Genomic DNA, 12,556 nt, shown 5'->3' on the forward strand with positions numbered 1-12,556 from the left:
TAAGGGCTTAGGAGAATAGGAGGGGGCATGAGGTTTCCGTTGCGGGTAGGATAATGGAAAACCCCAAGGCGTTTAACACTTTTGTGAGGAATAAAAGAATGACCAAGGTGAAGTTAGGGCCGTCAAGGACAGTAGTGGGAACGGGTGCATTGAGGCTGAAGATATAAGAGAGGCCCTAAATGAATACTTGTCTTCTGTGTTCACAAAGGAGAGGGACCATATTGTTGAGGAGGATAGTGCGATACATGCTGGTAGACTGGAGGAAGTAATCATTCGGAAGGAAGATGTGTTAGAAACTTTGAGAAGCCGGAGGATAGATAAGTCACCTGGGCCTGATGGGATATATCTTAGAATTCTTTGTGAGGCGAGGAATGAGATTGCAGAGACTTTGGCTTTGATCTTTATGTTTTCACTGTCTGCAGGAATAGTGCGAAAAGACTGGATAGAGACGAATGTTGGCCTCTTGTTGAATAAAGGGAAAAGGTATAGAACATAGAACATAGAACATAGAACAGTACAGCACAGAACAGGCCCTTCGGCCCTCAATGTTGTGCCAAGCAATGATCACCCTACTCAAACCCACGTATGCACCCTATACCCGTAACCCAACAACACCCCCCTCCCCCCTCCCCCTCCCCATCCCCCTCCCCCTCCCCCCCTCACCCTCACCCCCTCTCCCCCTCCCCCTCCCCCCCTCTAACCATGCTTTGTTTAGGACACTACGTGCAATTTAGCATGGCCAATCCACCTAACCCGCACATCTTTGGACTGTGGGAGGAAACCGGAGCATCCGGAGGAAACCCACGCACACACGGGGAGGACGTGCAGACTCCCCCCTCCCCTCCCTCCCCCCCCATTCCTCCCCCCTCCCTCCCCCTCCGTCCACCCATCCCCACCCTCCCTCCCCCTCCCTCCCCCTCCCCTCCCCCTCCCCTCCCCTCCCCCCCTCCCCTCCCCCTCCCCTCCTCTAACCGTACTTTTTTTAGGACACGGGGAGGACGTGCAGACTCCCCCCTCCCCTCCCTCCCCCTCACACCCCTCCCTCCCTCCACTCCCTCCCTCCCACCCCCCTCCCTCCTTCCCCCTCCTTCCCCCCTACCTCCCCCTCCCCCCTCCCCTTCCCCCCTCCCCCATCCCCTCCCTCCCACCTTCCACCTCCCACCTCCCACTCACCCTCCCCTCCCCCTCCCCTCGACCCTCCCCTCCCCCTCCCCTCCCCCCCTCCCCCTCCCTCTCCCCCTCCATCCCCCTCCCTCCCTCCCCCTCCCCTCCACTTCCCCTGCCCCTCTCCCGTCCCCTCCCCCTCCACTCCCCTCCCCCTCCCTTCCTCTAACCGTACTTTATTTTAGGACACTGGGAGGACGTGCAGACTCCCCCTCCCCTCCCTCCCCCTCCCTCCCCTCCCCTCCCTCCCTCCCTCCCTCCCCCTCCCTCCCCCTCCCCCCTCTCCACTCCCCCTCCCCTCCGCTCCCCTACTCTCCCCCCTCCCATCCCCTACCCCTCCCCCTCTCCCTCCCCCCTACCCCCTCCCCACCCCTCCCCCTCCCCACTCCCCCCTCCTCCCCCCCCACCCCCTCCCCCCACTCCCCCCCTCGAGTCCAGTCACCAGCTGTGTACCGCAGAGATCAGTGCTGGGTCCTCTGCTATGTGTGATTTTTATGAATGACTTGGATGACGGATTTGCAGGTTGGGATAGTAAATTTGCTGATGACACCAAAATTGGTGGAATAGTGGATAATGTGGAGCGCTGTTGTGGGCCGTAACGAGACATTGATAGGATGCAAAACAGTGCTGGAAAAGTGGCAGATGGAGTTTAACCCTGATAAATGTGAGCTGATTCATTTTGGTAGCACACATTTGAATGAGGATTACATGGTTAACGGCAGGGTTCTAAAGAATGTGGAGGAGCAGAGAGATCTCGGAGTTCCTGTCATTTGATCTCTGGAAGTCGCCACCCAAGTGGATAGAGCCATGACGAACGCATATAATGTGTTATCATTAATTAACAGGGGGATTGAGTTTAAGAGCCGTGAGGTTATGCTGCAAATGTACATGTCCTTAGGTCGGTCACATTTGGAGTAGTGCGTGCAGTTCTGGTCACCTCATTATAGGAAGGATGTGGAAGCATTGGAAAGGGTGCAAAGGAGGTTTTCGAGGATGCTGCCTGGATTGGTTGGTAGGCCTTATGAGGAAAGGTTGAGGGAGCCTTTCTCATTGGAGCGAAGGAGCATGAGGGTTGACTTATTTGAGGTGTATAAGATGATGAGAGGGAAAGATAGAGTGGACGTTCAGCGACGTTTTCCTCGGGGTGATGCAGCTGTTACAAGGTGGTATAACTAATAAGTTCATGATGGAAGATATAGGAGGGATGTCAGAGGCACATTATTTACTCAGAGAGTGGTTGGGACGTGGAGCCCAGCTACTATAGTGGAGTCGGACACTTTAGGGACTTTGAAACCGTTATTGGATAGGCAGATGGTGTGCACTAGAATGATTGGTAGCAGGTGGATTTGATCTTAGTTTCATACGAGTTTCGCACAAAATCGTGGGCCGAAGCACATGTCCTGTGCTGTACAGTTCCATGTTCTGTGTACTATTTAGAGAGAGAGACCAATATAAACCATATTTTCCTGCATGTAGCTCCCAACTGTCTGAACCGAGAGGAGAATTCAGAGACACAAACAGCTCCTAAATCAAAACGAAAGTAAAAACAAAAACTACATTCCAGCTCCACCCACACAATGCCATCACTGAAGTCATTTGACTTAAAGGGACATTCCCATGACTCTCCACACACACATACACAGACACACACCCACACAGCCAATCACACACCCTTACATTCTCGCACACACGCAGATCCGCATCCACCCACTCATCCACCCACACTAACCCACATACACACTCACCCATACACCCACAAATACACGCATACTTGCACACCCTGACACCGACACAGACTCAGCCACTCTCACAAGCTGACACACCTACATTACCCCACAGAGACTCGCACACACTTATACATAAAACCACACACACACCCAATCACACACACACCCTCACACACACATATACTCTCACAAACACCCTCACACCCACACACACTCAATAAACTCCAAGTCACCGACATACACACAGCGATACAAACCCACAAACACATTTCCCCCACAGAACGACACACACAAAACCATGCAATCACACCCACCCACATGCGCACTCTCAAAACTTCACCCCCCCCCCAGACCCACATAAACTTTCACACTTACACCCACGCGCATACCATTCAGGAACCTACACACACCGTCACGCGCACATACACAGATACGCACACCGACATACACACAATGACACAACACTAACACACATATATACACTTGCTCATAAACACAGCCACACACAAACACACAACGCTCCCTCAGATAGTCAAGTACCCCCATACAGAGCCAAACACACGCACAAAGCCACATATACACAAACTTACCCACTCACACGCACTCTCTCACACCTAAATACACGCACACAAATACATGTTCAGATGTACACACTTGCACAAAATATACACACTCACAAACACACCAACAAACACAATCACATACACAACACCAACACATAAACCGCCCACACAAACAGAACCACTCACACACTCACCCCCATGTACTCACAAACAAAACCTTACACACTCTCCCGCATACATCGTCAAACACTCATGCACACATCCTCACACAGATTCACACACATAAAGCCCCCATACTCAGCCACACACATTCACACAAAAACACATACTGACACATACCCGGACCTCACACATACACACCCAGGCACGCCCAGATATACACACACGCACCCACACACACACACCAACATGCACCCGCACATAGAATCACGTGCATATATAAAAGCATACAACTACACCCAGACAGGCAACCACACACAGCCACAGAAAAGCACAGTTATTCTCTGAAACGCACACACTTGCACAAATACCCAACCACACTCACATACGCACCAACAAATACAATCTCGCTTAACACCAAGTCATATAGCCCACAACATAAACTCAAGCGCTCACACACTCACACCCGCATACTCACAAACGCGCACACTCTCACATACACCCACAAACAATCACACCTATATGCACCTGCGCACACAAACACTCAGAACCACACCATGACAGGCAACCATACACACCCACACTCATACACACAAAACCACAAATACGCACACACACAGTGACTCACACACTGGCTCACAAACTCACACTTGCCCAGACACACGCGCAACGCACACCAATCACACAATCACCGTCACACATGCATCCTCTCACACATAACTACATATACACACACTTTCACCCACACACATACACAAAAAGAAACAAACATTCACCCACACACCGACATACACAGAAACACACACTCCAACACACACACACACAGGTTTAATAAATTATTTTCAAATAAACATTGAATGCAGTAGGGTTGATCAGTAAGATTGCGGGTGATAGAAAAATTGGTGGGACGGCAAATAATTATGAGTATAGACTTCTATTGAAGGAGGATACAGCCGGGACGGTCAGGTGGACTGATGAGTATTGTGAGGTGGAGAGAAACAGTCCAAATATGTGCGGGTTAGGTGGATTGGCCATGCTAAATTGCCCATAGTGTCCTAAAAAGTAAGGTTAAGGACGGGGGGGGGGGGTTGTTGGGTTACGGGTATAGGGTGGATAGGTGGGTTTGAGTAGTGTGATCATGGTTCGGCACAACATCGAGGGCCGCAGGGCCTGTTCTGTGCTGTACTGTTCTATTTTCTATGTACTTCGTCCCAGGTAAATGACATATCCTGACGTGCAACGCTCATCCCTACGGAGTAGAAGCCGTTCTCGCCCACGGGTAACCCGAGGAGTCAAACCGACAGACATCATGTTCCGCAGACTAGCCGATACCGAACTCCATTATTGCCCAAATCGAGTAGGAGGGTCTGGCTTTTGTATTTGGTATAGGGGAGTTTCACCACTCTGTCTACGGCCGGGAAGTTGCGGTATCGACCGTGAACGGGTGAAAAGCCAGTTGATCTGGTGCACTTAGACACCGACGAGTATGGGTAAAGAAAACAGGACTAGGTCCTGCAAGCTGAATTCGTGGAGTTCGGAGTTAAACTAAAAAGTAGGACTTCAAACGTAGTAATCTCAGGATTGCATCCGGTTCCACGAGGCTAGACAGAGTAGGAATGTCTTGACCTATAGGATGAATGCGTTGCTCGAGAGATGGTGCAAGAGGGAGGGATTCAAATTCTTGGGGCATTGTCATCTGTTCTGGGTGAGGCGCGACCAGTACAAACCGGACAGTCTGCACCTGGACAGGACTGGAACCGATGTCCAAGGGGGTGTTTGCTAGCGCTGTTGGCGAGGGTTCAATCGAATGTGGCAGGGGGATGAGAACCAATTCAGGAAGTCCGAAGGTAGTAAAACAGGGACATAAACGAAAGGCAGTAAGGGGGAAAGTGTAAGGCAGAGAAGCCATGGTCAAAAATCAAAAAGGGTGACAGTACAAGGTACGGTGACTGAGGGGAGCTCATTGAATATGCCCAGTAATACGAAAAGGAATAAAACGGGAAGTAAAAACATTAATGGTAGGCGACGCGGCAGGTTGTTACATGAAGATATGGGTTCAACGACAAGGGAAATTAGGAGGAAAGTTAAGAGGAAACATAACATAGTAGACGCTACTGATCAAGGTGTTAAGATTCAAACAGAGGTATGCAAGACAACATAAGTGTACTTTACCAGAATGCTCGTAGAATTCGGAATAAGGTAAATGAGTTGATGGCGCAAATCTTCGTGAATGACAATAATTTAGTGGCTATTACATTAAACATGTTTGAAGGATGGTCACAATTGGGAGTTCAATATCCGATGGTGTCAAATTATTCGGAAGGACAGAGTGAATGGTAAGGGAGGTGGTACAGCTCTGTTTTTAAGGATTACATCCGGACAATAGTAAGGGATGACATCAGCGCAATGGAGGATAAGGTTGAATCCATTTGGGTGGTAATCAGGAATAGGAAGGCGAAAAAAATCACTGTTAGGAGTAGTCTATATGCCACCAAATTAGTAACATTATGCTGGGGTAGGCGATAAACCAAGAAATAGGGCAGCAGGTTTTATGGGGGATTTTAATCTACATGTCGCATGGTTTAACCAGGTCGGTCCATGCAGCATTGAGGATGAGTTTATAGAATGTATCCGCGATAGTTTCCGAGAACAGTATTTAATGGAACCCATTAAAGGAATACGCGTTCCTAGATCTGGTCCTGTGCCAGGAGACAGGATTGATTAATGAGCTCATAGTTAGGGATCCTCTCGGATGGAGCGATTACAATATATTGGAATTTGAAATACGGATGGAGGATGAGAACGTAAAACCAAACACTATTGTTTTGATCTTCAACAAAGGAGATTACAGTGGGATGAGAGAAGAACTAGCTCAGGTAGTCTGAGAGCAAAGGCTTTTTGATGAAACAATTGAGGAATAGGGGAGAACCTTCCAAAGCGATGTTTCAAAGTACGCAGCAAAGGTTTATACAAACAAAAATGAAGGACGGTAGAAAGAGAGAAAATCGACCGTGGATATCGAAGTAAATAAGGGAGAGTATCAAATTGAAGGAAAAAGCATGCAAATTTGCAACGATTAGTGGGAGACTAGAGCATTGGGAAAGCTTTAGGGGGCAACAGAAAGCAAAAAAGATATAAAGAAGGGTAAAATAGATTATGAGATTAAACTTGCTCAGAAAATAACAAACCAGACAGTAAAAGTTTCTACAAATATAAAACATAGAATATAGAATGATACAGCGCAGTACAGGCCCTTCGGCCCTCGATGTTGCACCGACATGGAAAAAAGCTAAAGGCTATCAAACCTACACTATGCTCTTATCATCCATATGCTTATCCAATAAACTTTTAAATGCACTCAATGTTGGGGAGTTCACTACTGTTGCAGGTAGGGCATTCCACGGCCTCACCACTTTGCGTAAAAAACCCACCTCAAACCTCTGTCCTATATCTATTACCCCTCAATTTAAGGCTATGTCCCCTCGTGCTAGCCACGTCCATCCGCGGGAGAAGGCTCTCGCTGTCCACCCTATCTAACCCTCTGATCATTTTGTATGCCTCTATTAAGTCACCTCTTAACCTTCTTCTCTCTAACGAAATCAACCTCAAGTCCATCAGCCTTTCCTCATAGGATTTTCCCTCCATACCAGGCAACATCCTGGTAAATCTACTCTGCACCCGTTCCAAAGCTTCCACGTCCTTCCTATAATGAGGCGACCGGAACGGTACGCAATACTCCAAATGCGGCCGTACTAGAGTTTCGTACAACTGCAACATGACCACATGGCTCCGGAACTCAATCCCTCTACCAATAAAGGCCAACACACCATAGGCCTTCTTCACAACCCTATCAACCTGGGTGGCAACGTTCAGGGATCTATGTACACGGACACCGAGATTCCTCTGCTCATCCACACTACCAAGAATTTTATCATTAGCCAAATATTCCGCATTCCTGTTATTCTTTCCAGAGTGAATCACCTCACACTTCTGTACATTAAACTCCATTTGCTACCTCTCAGCGCAGCTCTGCAGCTTATCTACGTCCCTCTGTAACCTGCAACATCCTTCCGCACTGTCTACAACTCCACCGACTTTAGTGTCGTCTGCAAATTTACTCACCCATCCTTCTGCGCCCTCCTCTAGGTCATTTATAAAAATGACAAACAGCAACGGCCCCAGAACAGATCATTGTGGTACGCCACTCGTAACTGAAGACCATTATGAACATTTCCCATCAACCACCACTCTCTGTCTTCTTACAATTATCCAATTTCTGATCCACAGCTCTAAATCACCCTCAATCCCCAGCCTCCGTATTTTCTGCAACAGCCGACCGTGGGGAACCTTATCAAACGCTTTACTGAAGTCCATATACACCACATCAACTGCTCTACCCTCGTCTACCTGTTCAGTCACCTTCTCAAAGAACTCGGTAAGGTTTGTGAGGCATGACCTAACCTTCACAAAACCATGCTGACTATCCCTAATCATATTATTCCCTGGCTTCCCAGAGACTCCTAGGATAAATCCCATCAGGCCCCGGGGGCTTATCTATTTTCGCCTTGTCCAGAATTGCCAACACTTCTTCCCTATGCACCTCAATGCCATCTATTCTAATAGCCTGGGTCTCAGCATTCTCATCCACAATATTATCTTTTTCCTGAGTGAATACTGACGAAAAGAATTCATTTAGTATCTCGCTTATCACCCCAGCCTCCACACACAACTTCCCACCACTGTCCTTGACTGGCCCTACTCTTACCCTAGTCATTCTCTTATTCTTGACATACCTATAGAAAGCTTTAGGGTTTTCCTTGATCCTACCTGCCAAAGTCTTCTCAAGTCCCATACTTGGTTGTCTTAGCTCTCTCTTTAGATCCTTCCTCGCTTCTTTGTAACTATCAAGCGCCCCAACTGAAACTTCACGCCTCATCTTCACATAGGCCTCCATCTTCCTCTTAACAAGAGATTCCACTTCTTTGGTAAACCACGGTTCCCTCGCTCGACCCCTCCCTCCCTGCCTGACTGGTACGTACTTATCAAGAACATGCAATAGCTGTTCCTTGAACAAGCTCCACATATCCAGTGTGCCCAACCCTTGCAGCCTACATCTCCAACCTACACATCCTAAGTCATGTCTAATGGCATCATAATTGCCCTTCCCCCAGCTATAATTCTTGCCCTGCGGGGTATACTTATCCCTTTCCATCACTAACGTAAAGGTCACCGAATTGTGATCACTGTTTCCAAAGAGCTCACCTACCTCCAGATCAAACACCTGGCCTGGTTCATTACCCAAAACCAAATCCAATGTGGCCTCGCCTCTTGTTGGCCTGTCAACATATTGTGTCAGGAAACCCTCCTGCACACATTGTACAAAGAACGACCCATCTGATGTACTCGAACTATATATTTTCCAGTCAATATTTGGAAAGTTAAAGTCTTCCATAACAACTACCCTGTTACTTTCGCTCTTTTCCAGAATCACCTTCGCCATCCTTTCCTCTACATCCCTAGAACTATTAGGTGGCCTATAGAAAACTCCCAACAGGGTGACCTCTCCTTTCCTGTTTCTAACCTCAGCCCATACTACCTCGGAAGAAGAGTCCCCATCTAGCATCCTTTCCGCCACCGTAATACTGTCCTTGACTAGCAGCGCCACACCTCCCCCTCTTTTGCCCCCATCTCTGAGCTTATTAAATCACCTAAACCCCGGAACCTACAACAACCATTCCTGTCCCTGCTCTATCCATGTCTATGAAATGGCCACAACATCGAAGTCCCAGGTACCAACCCATGCTGCCAGTTCCCCTACCTTATTTCGTATACTCCTGGCATTGAAGTAATCACACTTCAAACCACCTACCTGAACACTGGCTCCCTCCTGCGAAGTCAAATCTGTGCTCCTGACCTCTATACTCTCAATCTCCCGTACCCCAAAACTACAATCCAGGTTCCCATGCCCCTGCTGAATTAGTTTAAAATATATAAAATATATAAAACAAAAATGATTGGCTAATGTAAATATTGGCCATTCAGAGGATAAGACGGGTGATTTAATAAAGAGAGATGAGTAAATGCCTGAGGAACTGAACAGGTTTTTTGGGTCGGTCTTCACAGTGGAAGAAACAAATAACATATCACTGACTGATAGAAATGAGGCTATGACAGGTGAGGACCTTGAGATGATTGTTATCACTAACAAGGTAGTGATGTGCAACCTAATGGGGCTAAAGGTGCACGCGTCTCCTGGCCCTGATGGAATGCACCCAGTGTGCTAAAAGAGATATGATGTGGAGATGCCGGCGTTGGACTGGGGTGAGCACAGTAAGAAGTCTTACAACACCAGGTTAAAGTCCAACAGGTTTGTTTCAAACACGAGCTTTCGGAGCACGGCTCCTTCTTCAGGTGATAGCGAGGGAAATTGCAAATGCACGAGTGATAATTTACCAGAATTCACTATACTCTGGCGTGGTCCAAGCGGATTGAGAATTAACAAAAATGACACCACTGTTTTCAAAAGGAGGTAGGCAGAAAGCGGAAAAGTGAGCTTAACATCGCTAGTCTGGATGATGCTGGAATCTATCATCAAAGAAGAAATAGCGAGGCATCTAGATATAAATTATCCAATTTGGGCAGACGAAGCATGGGTTCATGAAGGGCAGGTCGTGGCTAACTAATTTAGTGGAATTTTTTGAGGGCATTACCAGTGCGGTAGAAGACGGGGAGATAATGGATGTGGCAGAGGCTGGATTTCCGGAAAGTCTTTGACAAGGTGCACACACAGGTTTGCTGCATAAGATAAAGTATGAAACGGATGTTGAGGCTGGGGATGGATGTTTATATACCCGCGGTCAAGTCGGTATAAGGAAGGGGGAAGTCTTGGGTATACTAAAAGGAATTAAGGTAGATTAGGGTGATCATTGCTCGGCACAACATCGAGGTCCGAAGGGCATGTTCTGTGCTGCACTGTTCTATGTTCTATGTTCTATTACAAGGTGGTGACCAGAGCTGCATGCAGTACTCCAGGTGCGACCGCACCAGAGTTATATACAGCTGCAGCATGACCTTGTGGCTCCGAAAATCAATCCCCCTGCTGATAAAGGCTAGCACACCATATGCCTTCTTAACAGCCCTATTAACCTGGGTGGCATCTTTCGGGGATTTATGTAACTGGATGCCGAAATCTCTCAGTTCATCTACACTACCAAGAATCTTGCCATTAGCCCAGTATTCTGCATTCCTGTTACTCCTTCCAAAGTGAACCACCTCACACTTTTCCGCATTAAACGCCTTCTGCCGCCTCTTAGCCCAGCTCTGCAGCTTATCTATGTCCCTCTGTATCCTATAACATCCTTAAGCTCTATCCACAACTCCACCGACCTTCGTGTCATCTGCAAATTTACTAACCCATCCTTCTATTCCAGGTCATTTATAAAAACGACAAACAGCAGTGTCCCCAAAACAGATCATTGCGGGACACCACTATTAACTGAACTCCAGGATGAACATTTGCCATCAACCACCACACTCTGTCTTCTTTCAGCTAGCCAATTACTGATCCAAACCGCTAAATCACCTTCAATCCCATACTTCCTTATTTTCTGACAAAAGCCTACCGTGTGGAACCTTATCAAACGCCTTACTGAAATCCATATACACCACATCAACCACTTTCCCCTCATCCACCTGTTTGGTCACCTCAAAAACCTCAATAAGGTTTGTGAGGCATGACCTACCCTTCACAAAACCGTGTTGACTATCGCTAATCAACTTGTTCTTTTCAAGATGATTATAAACCCTATCTCTTATAACCTTTTCCAACATTTTACCCACAACCGAAGTAAGTCTCACAGTTCTTTAATTACCAGGTTTGTCTCTACTCCTCTTCTTGAACAAGGGGACAACATTTGCTATCCTCCAGTCTTTCGGCACTATTTCTGTCGACAAAGACGACATAAACATAGAACATAGAACACAGAACATAGAACAGTACAGCACAGAACAGGCCCTTCGGCCCTCAATGTTGTGCCGAGCCATGATCACCCTCCTCAAACCCACGTTTCCAACCTATACCCGTAACCCAACAACCCCCCCTTAACCTTACTTTTATTAGGACACTACGGGCAATTTATCATAGCCAATCCACCTAACACGCACATCTTTGGACTGTGGGAGGAAACCGGAGCACCCGGAGGAAACCCACGCACACAGGGGGAGGACGTGCAGACTCCACACAGACAGTGACCCAGCCGGGAATCGAACCTGGGACGCTGGAGCTGTGAAGCATTTATGCTAACCACCATGCTACCCTGCTGCCCAAAGATCAAGGACAAAGGCCCTGCAATCTCCTCCCTGGCTTCCCAGAGAATCCTAGGATAAATCCCATCTGGCCCAGGGGACTTATCTATTTTGACAATTTCCAAAATTGCTTGCACCTCCTCCTTTTGAACCCCAATTCCATCTATCCTGGTCGACTGAACCTGAGTATTCACCTCGAATACATTGTCTTTCTCCAGTGTAAACACTGACGCAAAATATCCATTTAACACTTCCACTATCTCTTCTGATTCCACACACAACTTTCCACTACTACCATTGTTTGGCCCTAATCTTACTCTAGTCATTCTTTTGTTCTTGATATACCTATAGAAAGCCTTAGGGTTTTCCTTGATCCTATCCGCCAACGACTTTTCGTGTCCTCTCCTCGCTCTTCTTAATTCTCCATTTAGGTCCTTCCTGGCTAACTTGTAACTCTCAAGTGCCCAAACTGAGCCTTCATGTCTCATCCTAACATTTTATTTTTTAATTTCGATTACCCAATTATTTTTTCCAATTAAGGGGCAATTTAGCGTGGCCAATCCACCTACTCCACACATTTTTGGGTTGTGGGGGCGAAACCCACGCAGACACGGGGAGAATGTGCAAACTCCACACGGA

This window comes from Scyliorhinus canicula, chromosome 30, assembly GCF_902713615.1.
Source record: "Scyliorhinus canicula chromosome 30, sScyCan1.1, whole genome shotgun sequence".
NCBI lineage: Eukaryota > Metazoa > Chordata > Chondrichthyes > Carcharhiniformes > Scyliorhinidae > Scyliorhinus > Scyliorhinus canicula.